The following is a 12,079-nucleotide window of genomic DNA, read 5'->3' as shown; positions in this document are numbered from 1 at the left end:
ATTGCTTTGTGTTCGGTATAAAATATTAACATTGCTTACAATTATTCATGCATATAATATGAGTGCAGTGCCAGATCTTACTATGTGTTATTTTATATTCTGCTGCTGCCTTTTGTTTATTTTTTTATATGTATTTCTGTTCTGCAGTTTACAGATGACAAATACTCTGTACGCAAAAGGTATCCGTGTTGCAAATAGCTCTGATTTCTGTGAAAACTTGAACCGTTTCATTGCAGACGCATTTTAACCTTGAGGCCCATAAAACTGGTCAAGGCTATGTTAATTCATGCATCGGCAATTGCGTTGTGCTGCATGCTGATGTGACGTACATCAATGCACGTTACTTAGTGAAATGATTTGTATTTCTATCCCTTCAGCCTTGAGATTTACATACACTGTCAGATAGAAGAGCCAGGTGGATGGCACTGTTTTTTCTGTTAGTTTAGGTTGGCCATAAACATTGCACATTTCTTTCCTGCAGGGGTTGCAGGAAAGAAATTTGCTTGATTCCCCCATCAACACAGACAGTGATGATGTGGGAATCCCTCCTGCTGATCCCTTGTATTCTCACGGTGGGGGGCAGGAGAAGCTGTCCCCCGTGGGAGAAGGCAGTGATTATTGCTAGTAGCTATAGCAATATAGCTAGTGATAATCACAAGTAAATTCCAGCAGGCTGGTTGTACCCAAGTTGATCGATTGACCAACTTGGTATATTCAGCCTGCCCATAAACGGTTCGAATCTCGGCTGGTTCATGCTGAACCGGCCGAGATTCGAACCGTCTATGGCCGACCTTAGAATGAGCTGGAACCACAAGGAGATATACATTCCATACAGGACCTTAGATATTTTTCTAGCTCAGATTCTGAGTGTCCTTAATAGGAATTTATCATCCTCGTGTCTTCTTTTTCTGCAAACTAGACTCCCTGGTCCATTAATGCCTCCTGTAGTTGCCTGCAGTCTGGTGTTTGGTCATATGCTGTCTGTTTAACTCCCTGAACCACCATTAATTACAAACACTATATTCTGTGAAGGCTCTGTTACTCAAGTCGACAGCATCCCCTGAGGAAGCCCCAGTTATAGGGCAAAACATGTTGGGAACCATGCCACCATGCTGTACCCACAAGGAATGTACTGTATGAGTCTTTTTGTAATGCACTGCGTTGCTTTTATGAAATACTTACCTTTTAATGGTTATTAATAACATTTATATATTTTAATTATATTTTCATGATTTATTGAGTATGCACCTAAAAAATCCCATAACCTCCAATTACACAAGGTGGATGGCACTGCTTTTTCTGGTACAGTTTAGATTGGCCATAAATGTTGCAAATTTTTTTACTGCAGGGGTTGCAGGAAAGAAATCTGCTCGATTCCCCCATCAACACAGAGAGAGTGTTGATGTGGGAATCCCTCCAGCTAAACCATTGTATTCTCACGGTGGGGGGGAGGCGGGAGAAGCTGTCCCCCATGGGAGAAGGCAGTGATTATTGCTAGAGGCTATAGCAGCAGCTAGCGATAATCGCAAGTAAATTCCAGCAGGCTGGTTGTACCCAAGTTGATCGATTGATCGACTTGGTACATTCAGCCTGCCCATACATGGTTCAAATCTCATCCGGTTCCTCCTGATTCGAACCGTCTATGGCCGGCCTTAGAATACAATGGTGTCATCTCCTCACTAGCAGCCTGCTAACTGTACAAAGAAAAAGCAGCAGCAGACTGACAAAGTCATCTCTCTGATGTCCTTCTACTTTTAAGCACATTTGCATCCTGATTGGGTCCAAGTGCTGCCCCCTCCATTCCCAGACTGAGTGCTGCTGTATAGGAGATTGCTGATATCACTTTGTGTATGTGAATAAATAAAGTTGCAAGCTTGAAGTGAAAATAAATCAATTGAATGTGTATAAAAAAAACGATGCGCTATCACCAATAGTTTATCAATGAGTAATAACCACTGTCTGTGAACTGATGTTCTATGTGTTTTCAGAAATCATCAAATAATTGAATCATGAAAAAAACAACAGTAAAAGTCCATATAATTGTGAATGTGGTAGTCCCATACAATTTCACATTGTGATATATACCACGCATATTGATCTTTGTCGTGGGGGTCAGTACAGTGAGGTGAGAGTTTGCCCAAAAAGGATTCACCATGGTGGAGGTGTTTTCTACTTTTTGCAGCACTCACCTAGGAGTGATATACTGTATATCACAAGTTGTATGGGATTACCACATTCACAATTATATGGACTTTTACTATTTTTTGTTCATTGATAGATTTTTTTCTGATTATTTGATGATTGCTGATATCAATTTGATGATTAAATACCGTTTGATGCAACACTGCACAATACGCACTGTTTAGAATATTTAGGTAAGTCACCGAATCTAGTTAAATGGCAGAGAGCCAAGATTTCTGTCCACTCCATACTATGAATGTTCAACATGTGTTAAAATGCAGACTATGAGCCACTGATGTAATGCTGTGTTATCTGTAAGCGGTAGTGCTTTGGATGACTTATGATGTAAACATTTGATTTTTTCCATATTTAGTAAAGGTGTGCATTCCTTTGTTTAAAGGAAACACAGTTTTTTTCAGTGGAATAAATATATAAATATAAATATATTTTTTTAATTTGCATGTTCAAATCTTGTGTTCAGTCTATTCCAAAAAAAGGGACAGCTTAAAGTACAACTAAAGGCTCCGGTATGGCAATCTAATCAAGCACCAAATCCAGTTACTATGTGATGCACAAGTCTCATATTATAACCAAAAAATCCTTTACCTTCCCAGACTTCGTTTATGTCTCACATGATCCCCTTACCACCCCTACCGCTGACATCTTCGGGTGCCCCCCCCCCGTGACGTTGTCTGCCCAGCATGCCCATTGCCCAACGACGTCACACAGGGGCGGGACCACCTGGTGACTTCAGTGGGTCACCCCACCCCTTTCTTATTTAAAGTTGGTGGGAGTGAACTGAGAACCAGGAGGTCAGAGGACTTTGATTGCGTGGTTCTCGGTCTTAGAGGCTGTGGGGGTAAGTTGCAGCATTGCACCAATGCTGCTTCCACCTAGGTAAGTATGATTGTTTTTTTTTTTTAGGCCACATGTGGTCACTTTAGGCCACATGAACAAAGAGATGACCATTGTAAGCATTCCTGGAAGTATTGTATGGTTTGTACCAACCACGGTAACTAACATTTATACTGAATAGCTTGAGCTGTAAGTAAATGTGCAAAAAATATAAATGCATGTGAAATAAAAAAAATAGAGGATTAAACGGATTTATCGGAGTACAAGATTTTATTTTACTATAGTGGGCCTTTAAAAAAAATCTGCTGTAGTATGCTGTAAGATGTCATCTATATTTATAGGTGTTTTTCTTTACATTTCCTTGCGGAGTTCAGAAAGTTGATGAAAATGCAACAATAAAAAGAATACTTATTGAAAAGATATCAGGATAAAGTAAAGCATTCAGAGCCCATGTAAATCACTGGACATGTACTGTCATCAGTCACTTATTGAGAGCGGCGCTCCATATGCATGTTCTCTCTCCGGCGTGTTCCTCATTGACTGAAGACACTGTTTATGATCTCTGTTTCCCTGTTGTCTGCAGTCAGCATGCTGCTGTTATCCTGACATTTCACTATTTACATTTGCATTAGAATGCAGTTTCAACAGTTATGTACCCATGTGTATACTATAAATTCAACAGCTCCTGGCATAGAAAATATGCAGAGTGGAGATATATATATATATATATATATATATATATATATATCCTAATGTCTGTTCCTTATATAATTTCTCTATGTTTTGTACATGTTCTCTGCACTTAGAACAGAAAGGAGAAGGCTGTCATTCTGTAGCATATGGGTTAAAGCACAACTCCAGTGTTATTCAAATAATAATAATTAATTGCTCTTGGGGAAAAGAAAAAAAAAAGGAGCAGTTCTCGCCGTATGTCTTACACTGTCCCCTGCAGGCTCACCACTCTGTAAACCAGTGCCAGTCCTACTCGAGGCTGAAAGGCACCCAGCATCGTTCAGACCACTTCCTGTGTCCAGGGCATCTGGAAAATACACCCTGGGGATTTACCATCAAGCTGGCATTATTGTGTTATGCATGTCTCTGAAGCATTCAGAACCTACACAATGCCAAAAAAGAAGTAAAATAAGAGGTCCTGTAAAGTCACAAGACATCATGGGGACCTGGGAAAAAGGTATTAATTAGAGTCTTCTTTAATGAAAAAACAGTAATTGTGCCCATAAGGGGACTATGAACAAAGTGACAGTTTCTTTTGAAAAAGCAAGTTCCCACTTGCTGATACCCACCCACATTTGCTGCAATTCCCGTGCCCTTTTTATATGTCTACCCTGTTTTAAGAAGTGTACTGCGATCCCACCGACCCCCGATCGTCGTACCTGGTGCAGGCAAGCTTTGAAAAAAAAAAAAAAGACAGTAACCTCCTTTTGATCCAGAAAATAAGGAATTTTTTAGGCAATTGCTAGTAGCTAATGTTGCACAGTAGCAGGCTAATGCAGAACAATGCCTGACCAGTGTAGCAGTGTAATATGGAGGCTCAGCAAAGAAATACAGAGTCCCAGAAAACCACCTTGATAACCACAGCAGCACAAATAAAAACTCATACGGAGGCAGTAAAATCACTTTCTTAAAGCCGTGAGCCATTGGTTGTTGCCCTAGCAACTAGACAACCACCAGAGCAAGCCATTTCTGACACCTACAAATCACGTGGAGGCATTAATGACAAATTTGAGAGGACAGAAGGAGAAGGCGTCTCTGAGACAAATAGTGCGACCTAATTGGCGAAAAAAAGATTGGAAAGCCTGGTACTAACTTTTGCAAGCACTCCTGTACGGTGCCTCAGGCCTCCATGGGTTTTCATCCTTTGAGCTGGTATATAAATGGAGAGCCTGAGGGTTGCTTGACCTGAGGGAACAATGAGAAAGTTAGTCCACCCCTTACAAGAGTGTTCTAGAGTTTGTCTCCCAGATGCAATAGTGATGCCACTGGTAAGGGAAAATATGCAAAGTGCCCAACACTAGGCCTATAATGGGTTGCCTAAAAAAAAGTCCCTTTCAAGTGGAGGGATCAAGTGGCAATAGTAGTGGTCAATTTGAGATTGTAGCTAAAGTGGTGGAGTTGAACTACAGGGTTCATGAACAAGGGAAGAAGAAACCTTACCAAATCTACCACATGCATTTGCTAAAGTCCTGGAATGAGAAGGAACTGGTATTTACCCTGACAAGTGCAAGACTTAAGTCCCAGGTTGGTGTGGACAATGTCCAGGTAGCCAGTACTCTGTCAAAAAGCCCATACCAAGGGCGTGAAGGAATTTTTGGAAAGGATCACAGAGATAGTATCAAGTTAACCAGGGTTCACTGATGTTATTGAACATGATATCATTATTGAACCTACTGTAAAGGTTTGTGTTAGGCCTTATCACATCCCAGAGGCTCAAAGGAAGGCTGTCTCAAGGTGAAAAAGATGTTGGCGCTGGAAGTAATTGAAGAATCACATAGTGAATGGTCAAGTCCGATCGCGTTATTCCCCAAGCCCAGTGGAAGTCTGGAAACTTACTGAGTTGTCAAAATTTGACCGCTACTCTATTCCATGGGTAAATTAGCTCATTGAGAGACTAGGTCTCGCCTGAGACCTCACCAATTTGGACCTTTCAAAGGGAAATTAGCAGATACCCTTAACCAAAGCCACCCAGGAGAAAACTATTTTCCCCACCCCAGAGGGGCACCTTTGGCCTTCAGATTGCTCACATGACATAATGGCTGATGGGTCAGATATTATGCCTCCATCAGGAATATACTTTGGTGTATCTGAATGACATTGTCATTTTCAATATGGACTGGGAATCCCATATTCCAAAGTCCAGGCAGTGTTAGGCTCTCTGAAGAAGGGGGAATTATCATGAACCCTGAAAAGTTTGCTGTAGGCATGGAGGAAGTGAAGTACTTTGTCAGAAGAAGGATGGTAAAGCCCCAAGTCAGCAAGGTAGAGGCTATACAGTCCTGGCCCCACCCCCTTGCCAAAAAGCAGGTGCTTGCATTCCTGGACATAGTGGGGTACTGAAATTTGTGCTTAAAAACTGAACTTCCACTTTAAGTATTTGTGACCCCCTGACATGCCACATTTGGCATGTCATTTTTTTTGGGGAGCGGGTACCTAGTTTTCACAGGTAGCCAGCTCCCACTTCCTCTCCTGGTGCCGCAGTGCCAAGCCGAAGTTCCCCTCTCCCCCCTCCCTCTCTGGGATCTTCTGGGACATATCACAGGTCCCAGAAGATTGCCCGGCCATTCGCAACGCACAGTGCAGCTTGCGCATGCGCAGTGCACGCCTGGCTGTGAAGCCACAGCTGGGCGCCCACACTTGCAATGCCGGCACCACAGAGAGGAGGGGGAGAGAAGCAAGGCTTCGGGCAGCTGCATTGCTGGACCGTGGGACAGGTAAGTGTCTGTTTATTAAAAATCAGCAGCTACACTTTTTGTAGTTGCTGACTTTTAAATGGGTGGAACTCTGCTTTAACTTTGCCACCCTGATTGTGCTGTTGACCAGTCTGACTAAGAGTTGGAAGGTGATCATGGTTGAGTGGAACACAGATGCTGAAGAAGCCTTCTTGGAGCTTCTGTGTTAATATGCTATCCTAAAACCTCCCAATTTGTTGGAAGGAATTTGCCATTCAAAAAAAAAACACCTTTATGTGTGACTTGGAGTTTTTCTCTCACCGGGCATCCATGGACAGAAGCACCCCAGAGGTCTTTCTCAATTGGAAATTAATCATAGCTGAGGAAGATTGCATGGTGGTAGAGTGGGAATGTTTGGCCATTAGGTGGGCCTAATGCCGCGTACCTGAGCGGACTTTTCAGCATCAAAGGCCTGACGGTCTTTCCAACTGACTTTCGACGGAGTTACTACGGACTTTCGAACGACCGGACTTGCCCACACACGAATGGACTAAAGTCCGTTCCAAATTCCGTTGGTTTGACGTGATGACGTACGAAGGGACTAGAATAAGGAAGTTCCTAGCCAGTAGCCAATAGCTGCCCTTGCGTCATTTTTTGTCCGTCGGACTAGCATACAGTTGAACGGATTTTTCGACCAGACTCGAGTCCATCGGAAAGATTTGAAACGTGTTCTAAATCTAAAGTCCGTCTGATTTTTCGACAGCTAAGGTCCGATGAAGCCCACACACGATCGAATTGTCCAGCGAATTCGTCCCGTCGGACCTTTGCTGTTGAAAAGTCCGCTTGTGTGTACACAGCATTAAAATCACTCTAAAGCTATATTTTGAGTTCTGCCTGGTTTCTGACCATGCTACTTTAACATGGTTGCAACAGAATAAGGGGTCAAAAACTACAGGGACAGTAAGTAAAATTAATCAGAAAATTGGATGAAAAATACCAGTTTTTAAGCGATTGTACAAAAATTGGATCATTGGAACACAGCTTTCGAGAGCTGATCACGACAGTTCATGCAAAATTATCTGAAGAGACAAACACGTACATTTTTCTCGTAAGATTCCACAACAAACGATTTTTGTTTTATCAGTACACATTTTTTTTACTGAAAAAAATCGGAAGACAAAGACCACATATGCTTGGAAATTAAAGAATACAATACAATAAGTTACATCAGTTGTATTCTATCGTATGAGAATTTTCGCAACTTTAGTAACCTCTTCATTTTTAATTTGAGACTAGCATGCAAAAAAAAATCCGATCCTTCGCCTTGTATACGAGGCTTAAGCATGTACTGTGAATGCGTGACCTTTCAGTAGCAAGGCACTCACTTCTGTAATTAGGAGGGGCAAGCTTCCAGTGGCTGTAGTTTGGAAGTAGGACAGGAAGGAGGGAAGCTGCAATTAAAACTTTTTTTTTTTTCACAGGCTTCAGGGGGGCCAAAATAACCTACAGGTATTCATTTTAAATTAAAGCGGTAGTAAACCCATCCATAAAACAGTTTCATTTCCGACACATGCCGGAAATGTAACACTTACATTGGTTGTGTTCTCAACCAAACTGTCAAATCATCCAATGGCTGGTGTCATAACTGATCTCATGTGCAGCATAATGGCAGTTGTAGATTAAACAGAGGCAAAGATGGCAGCTTCCTTGGCTGAAAATGATAGGGGAGTTTACTTACATTTTAAGCAAGAGATTTCTTCACAACACAGTGCATTTACGTTTATTGGGATCCCTTGACTGCATCGGCTGTTTTATGCAAAAATGGACTAAGGCTGGGTTTACACATATGCGAATTGAATGCTGGTTAACCACATCCAATTCGCATGACAGGCAAGTGTGACCGACTCCCAATGAAGCCGGTTCACACTTGTCCGGGGCGGCAGCGGTCCGGATTGAAAAAGGGCCTGGTGTGTGTTTGGGTTCAGTTCGGGTGCCAAAAATTTGGACCTGAATCACACTTAAACCGGTGAACAGACACGCACCACACCTCAGGCACGAACCCAAGGCCGCACATGTGTGAACCCGGCCTAACTCTTTATGGGGCGACAGAGTCCTTTAAATCAGCAATACATTCAGGATAGGGAGGAATTTTAGTATAAGTCTACTTTAATTGGCAGCATTTAATTATTTTAGCAACTTCTCATTTTAAAACAATCTCCTGCTTGTTTCAATAGACTGAAGTAGTTTAAATACATTTATTGTCGATTTTACATATACAATGTTTAGTGCATGTTTATACATAATGTTTATTCATAATTGGAAAGAAAATAAACAGCCTTTATCAAAAGACCGTTTTTTTCCCTTTAACCTAGAACTACAATGACTGCTGCGTTATTGTATGGTTTTTAGAAATCAAGCAAACAAATATATTATTTTTGTGTGCACGATTTGTAAAGCCATTAAGGTGGTGTTTTTAAATCCTTTGTGTCAACACACTTTGCACAATATCAAAATGCATAATTCACTTGAAATAAATCTCTTATTGCGTTTTTTCAGTTATAGGGCAAAAGCTATCCTTTTAGGGGGTATGGAATGTTGCTCTACAGTTGCACATTCATGTGGTACCACATTGTAACACACTCTCATAAATGGCCTATTAGCGATACTAAAATTGCAGCCTGCTTGTCTGAAAGCTTTGTATTTCTAGCTGGGTGTGAGAATTTACACAACAAAACCTCCTCCCCTTGGCAGGAAGGCAGACAATCTATGTGCGGCATGCTCGATTAACAAGCCCGGATCATAGGGAACAACTTGCATGCAAATGAAAAATTGGCCTATTTACCACTCAAGATGTCCCTGTTTGATTCCAATAGTCTCTGTAAAAGAAATGTTGTTTTACACAAAATCACATTCAGCTGGGGATTGTATTTTCCCTTTATGTCTTTCATTCAGTTCAGAATGTGTCATTTCTTTTTAAATGGAGCTTTGTATCACCATTCAAATCCATGCTTAATTTTTTTATTTTTATAAAGTCCTGTGTTGTTGAAAAGTGGGCTTTTAAGAAAATTGAAACCAATAAATGTAACCAGTTTATTTATTTTACTCCCTTATACAGTGGATCAGTAGATCACTTTGCTGGAGGATCAGAGCAGAACTGTAGGGCTATGGTGTCCACTGCTTTGGGTGCCGGTGTTCTGTCAAAATAGCCACTTCATCGAGATCTCCAACTACTCAAGATCTCCAATCACATCATGTCCTGTTACTGTAAACCATCAGTAATTTGAGATTTCGACGACTTGCTGTTTTGACACAACACCAGAAACAGTATACACTCCAGTACACAATATTATGAGTGGACATCGTTAGTCCGCTCCGATACTAACCAGCAAAATGGCCGTCTCCAAGGCGGCAACAACTTTTTCCTCATTAGCCGCTGTTGAGTCAAAAGAGCAAAGTCTTCGTTTACTGGAGTGTATACGGTTGCCGGTGTTGTGTCAAAACAGCAGGTCGTCAAAATCTTTAATTACTGATGGTTTACAGTAACAGGAAGTGACATCATTGTAGATCTCAGTGAGCTGGCTATTTTGACAGAACATCAGACAAGGTGTGCTCCAGAAGGGGTAACTATACTATTAGGGTAGGGGTTCCCAAACTTTTTTGTTTTGAGTGGGGACAGGTTAAAATCCAGTCAAATTATTGTTGCTCTCATTTGGGAGATTTTCTTAAATTCCTGTAGGGAATAAAAAAAAACTCTCCAAATTAGGAGGAAATCCTTAGTTGTAATCTGCCTACATGGCCTAGTGGTAAATCCTGGCCCCTGTAGTTACTACAACAAGTATCCCTATTGGGAGATTTTGCCTCAATTTCTGTTCTAGTGACTCAGAATTTAAGACTTTTCCGCAGTTTCAGTTCAAGTGGCAATAGTCACTATGACCAATATAGAGAGCGATTCTCTCCATTGGGGACAAAGACAGCAATAAAAAATTGACTAAAGATCTACTCCTTCCCCACTCTGAAGGCTTTAAATGCATTGTACATTTTACAAATTTGTACAATTACAAGCTCCCAATAGATTGGCCAATATGTCCCCATATACCCTACTCTAGACCATTGTTTCTCAACCTTTTTTTAGTCAAGACACCCTATAAAATTATAGACAATATATAGTAAACTGGTACTGACTAGTAGTCACATATTTATGTTTTAAAAAGCGGTAAATCACGAATTTTCATGCAACTACAACTAGTGGAATTTTTGCTGTTGTGTTTGTACAAATAAAAAACATTTAGGCTGGGTTCACACTAGAACACACAACAGCTCACAGAAGTAGTCCATTGCGTCTTTTTGGGCTGAATTTGGACCTGAAACGGACCAAAAGACGCACAGAGCTCCTGTGCAATTCATTCGGAGCCGCTCCGGAGATGTGTGAACTGGCTCCATAGAGAGCCGGTCACAATCTGCTGCTATGCGAATACATGTGAACCCAGCCTTAATGGAGGTACAGTTACTAATAGTGATATTAGCATGTCCTCTGACATATCAGATTATTTTCTCCACTTTGAATTCAGGTTTAATAATACAGAGAATCCTGTCTCTCAGTTTTTTAGATCATTCAGAGATGCAGTTCCATACCTTTGTTAACAACCTCCACGCCAAATTTTTAATAAAAAACTTTTTTTTGGCATAGGGGTTCCCCTTAAAATCCATACCAGATCTAAGGGCCTAGTATGCCCCTGGAGGGGAACCCATGCTGGTTTTTTATTTAAAATTTGGCGTGGAGTTCCCCCTCAAGATTCATACCAAACACAGTGCCTGGCATTGGCGGGATCCAAGTCGGATCCCCGCACCAGTGTGAACCCCGCTCGCAAGGTGTCAATCTCGCTGATAAAAGTGGTGAGATTGACACAATATCAGATGACAATACAGAAGTTGACCAAAGGGTGGTGGTAAAGAGCTGAAAAACCACGTGATTTGGTGAAAGTTGGCTGGGAAAAGTCCTGCCGTCTATATGCAATACAAACTTATGGCCAACGCCCTTTGTACAAAAATCCAAGGGAAAGTTTGTACAAAGTCCTATCATGTGTATGGGGCTTTAGACTAGAGGATTAGATGAACCTGACTAACAAACTTGAGTTGAACTCCAGCTAACTACTTTTAAGCAGTTACAGAAACAGTTTTTTTTTTGTTCTTTTTGGAATGAAGATTATTAGATAAAAAAATAAAACCTGACCATTATAATGGTATTAAATGGTATGTCTTGACTGTAACAAACTTACTGGATGGATCACTGGGAGAAAATGAAGGAAAAAAAGCCTAAAAAAAGAAAAATAATGCAACAACCACATCTAAGAATTGGTAAACTGCAAAATAATATGTAAACCTTTACCTGCTAAAACAACCCATTCAATTTAAAATAGTAGTGCAAAGTAAAGTGCTGTGATTACGTTGTCAGTTTTCAACTGACTAAGGGGCTTAGAAAGGAGGGAGACTCCTTGTGATGATAGTCTGGGTGGCATCAGCAATCCTGACCAGAACACAAGCACAGTCCTATGTAAAATGCAGAGACAGAAGTACACTGTAACAGATGGGCAGGGGGCATGCCAGCAGGGAACAGAGAAACAGCAGTACACTGCTCTTCC

The 12,079-nt window shown here is 41.1% G+C and overlaps 1 protein-coding gene across 2 annotated transcripts in view; it reads left to right on the top strand.

Annotated features, from left to right (window-relative positions):
- MORN1 (MORN repeat containing 1) overlaps window positions 1-12,079 on the top strand; it is a 518,336-nt gene that overhangs the window by 315,652 nt on the left and 190,605 nt on the right. The gene's annotated exons all lie outside the window — the stretch shown is intronic.

The sequence above is a fragment of the Aquarana catesbeiana genome, linkage group LG10 (genome assembly GCF_042186555.1).
Source record: "Aquarana catesbeiana isolate 2022-GZ linkage group LG10, ASM4218655v1, whole genome shotgun sequence".
Taxonomy (NCBI): domain Eukaryota; kingdom Metazoa; phylum Chordata; class Amphibia; order Anura; family Ranidae; genus Aquarana; species Aquarana catesbeiana.
The sequence above is the reverse complement of the archived record's forward strand: the minus strand, read 5'-3'. Positions and strand labels throughout refer to the sequence as shown.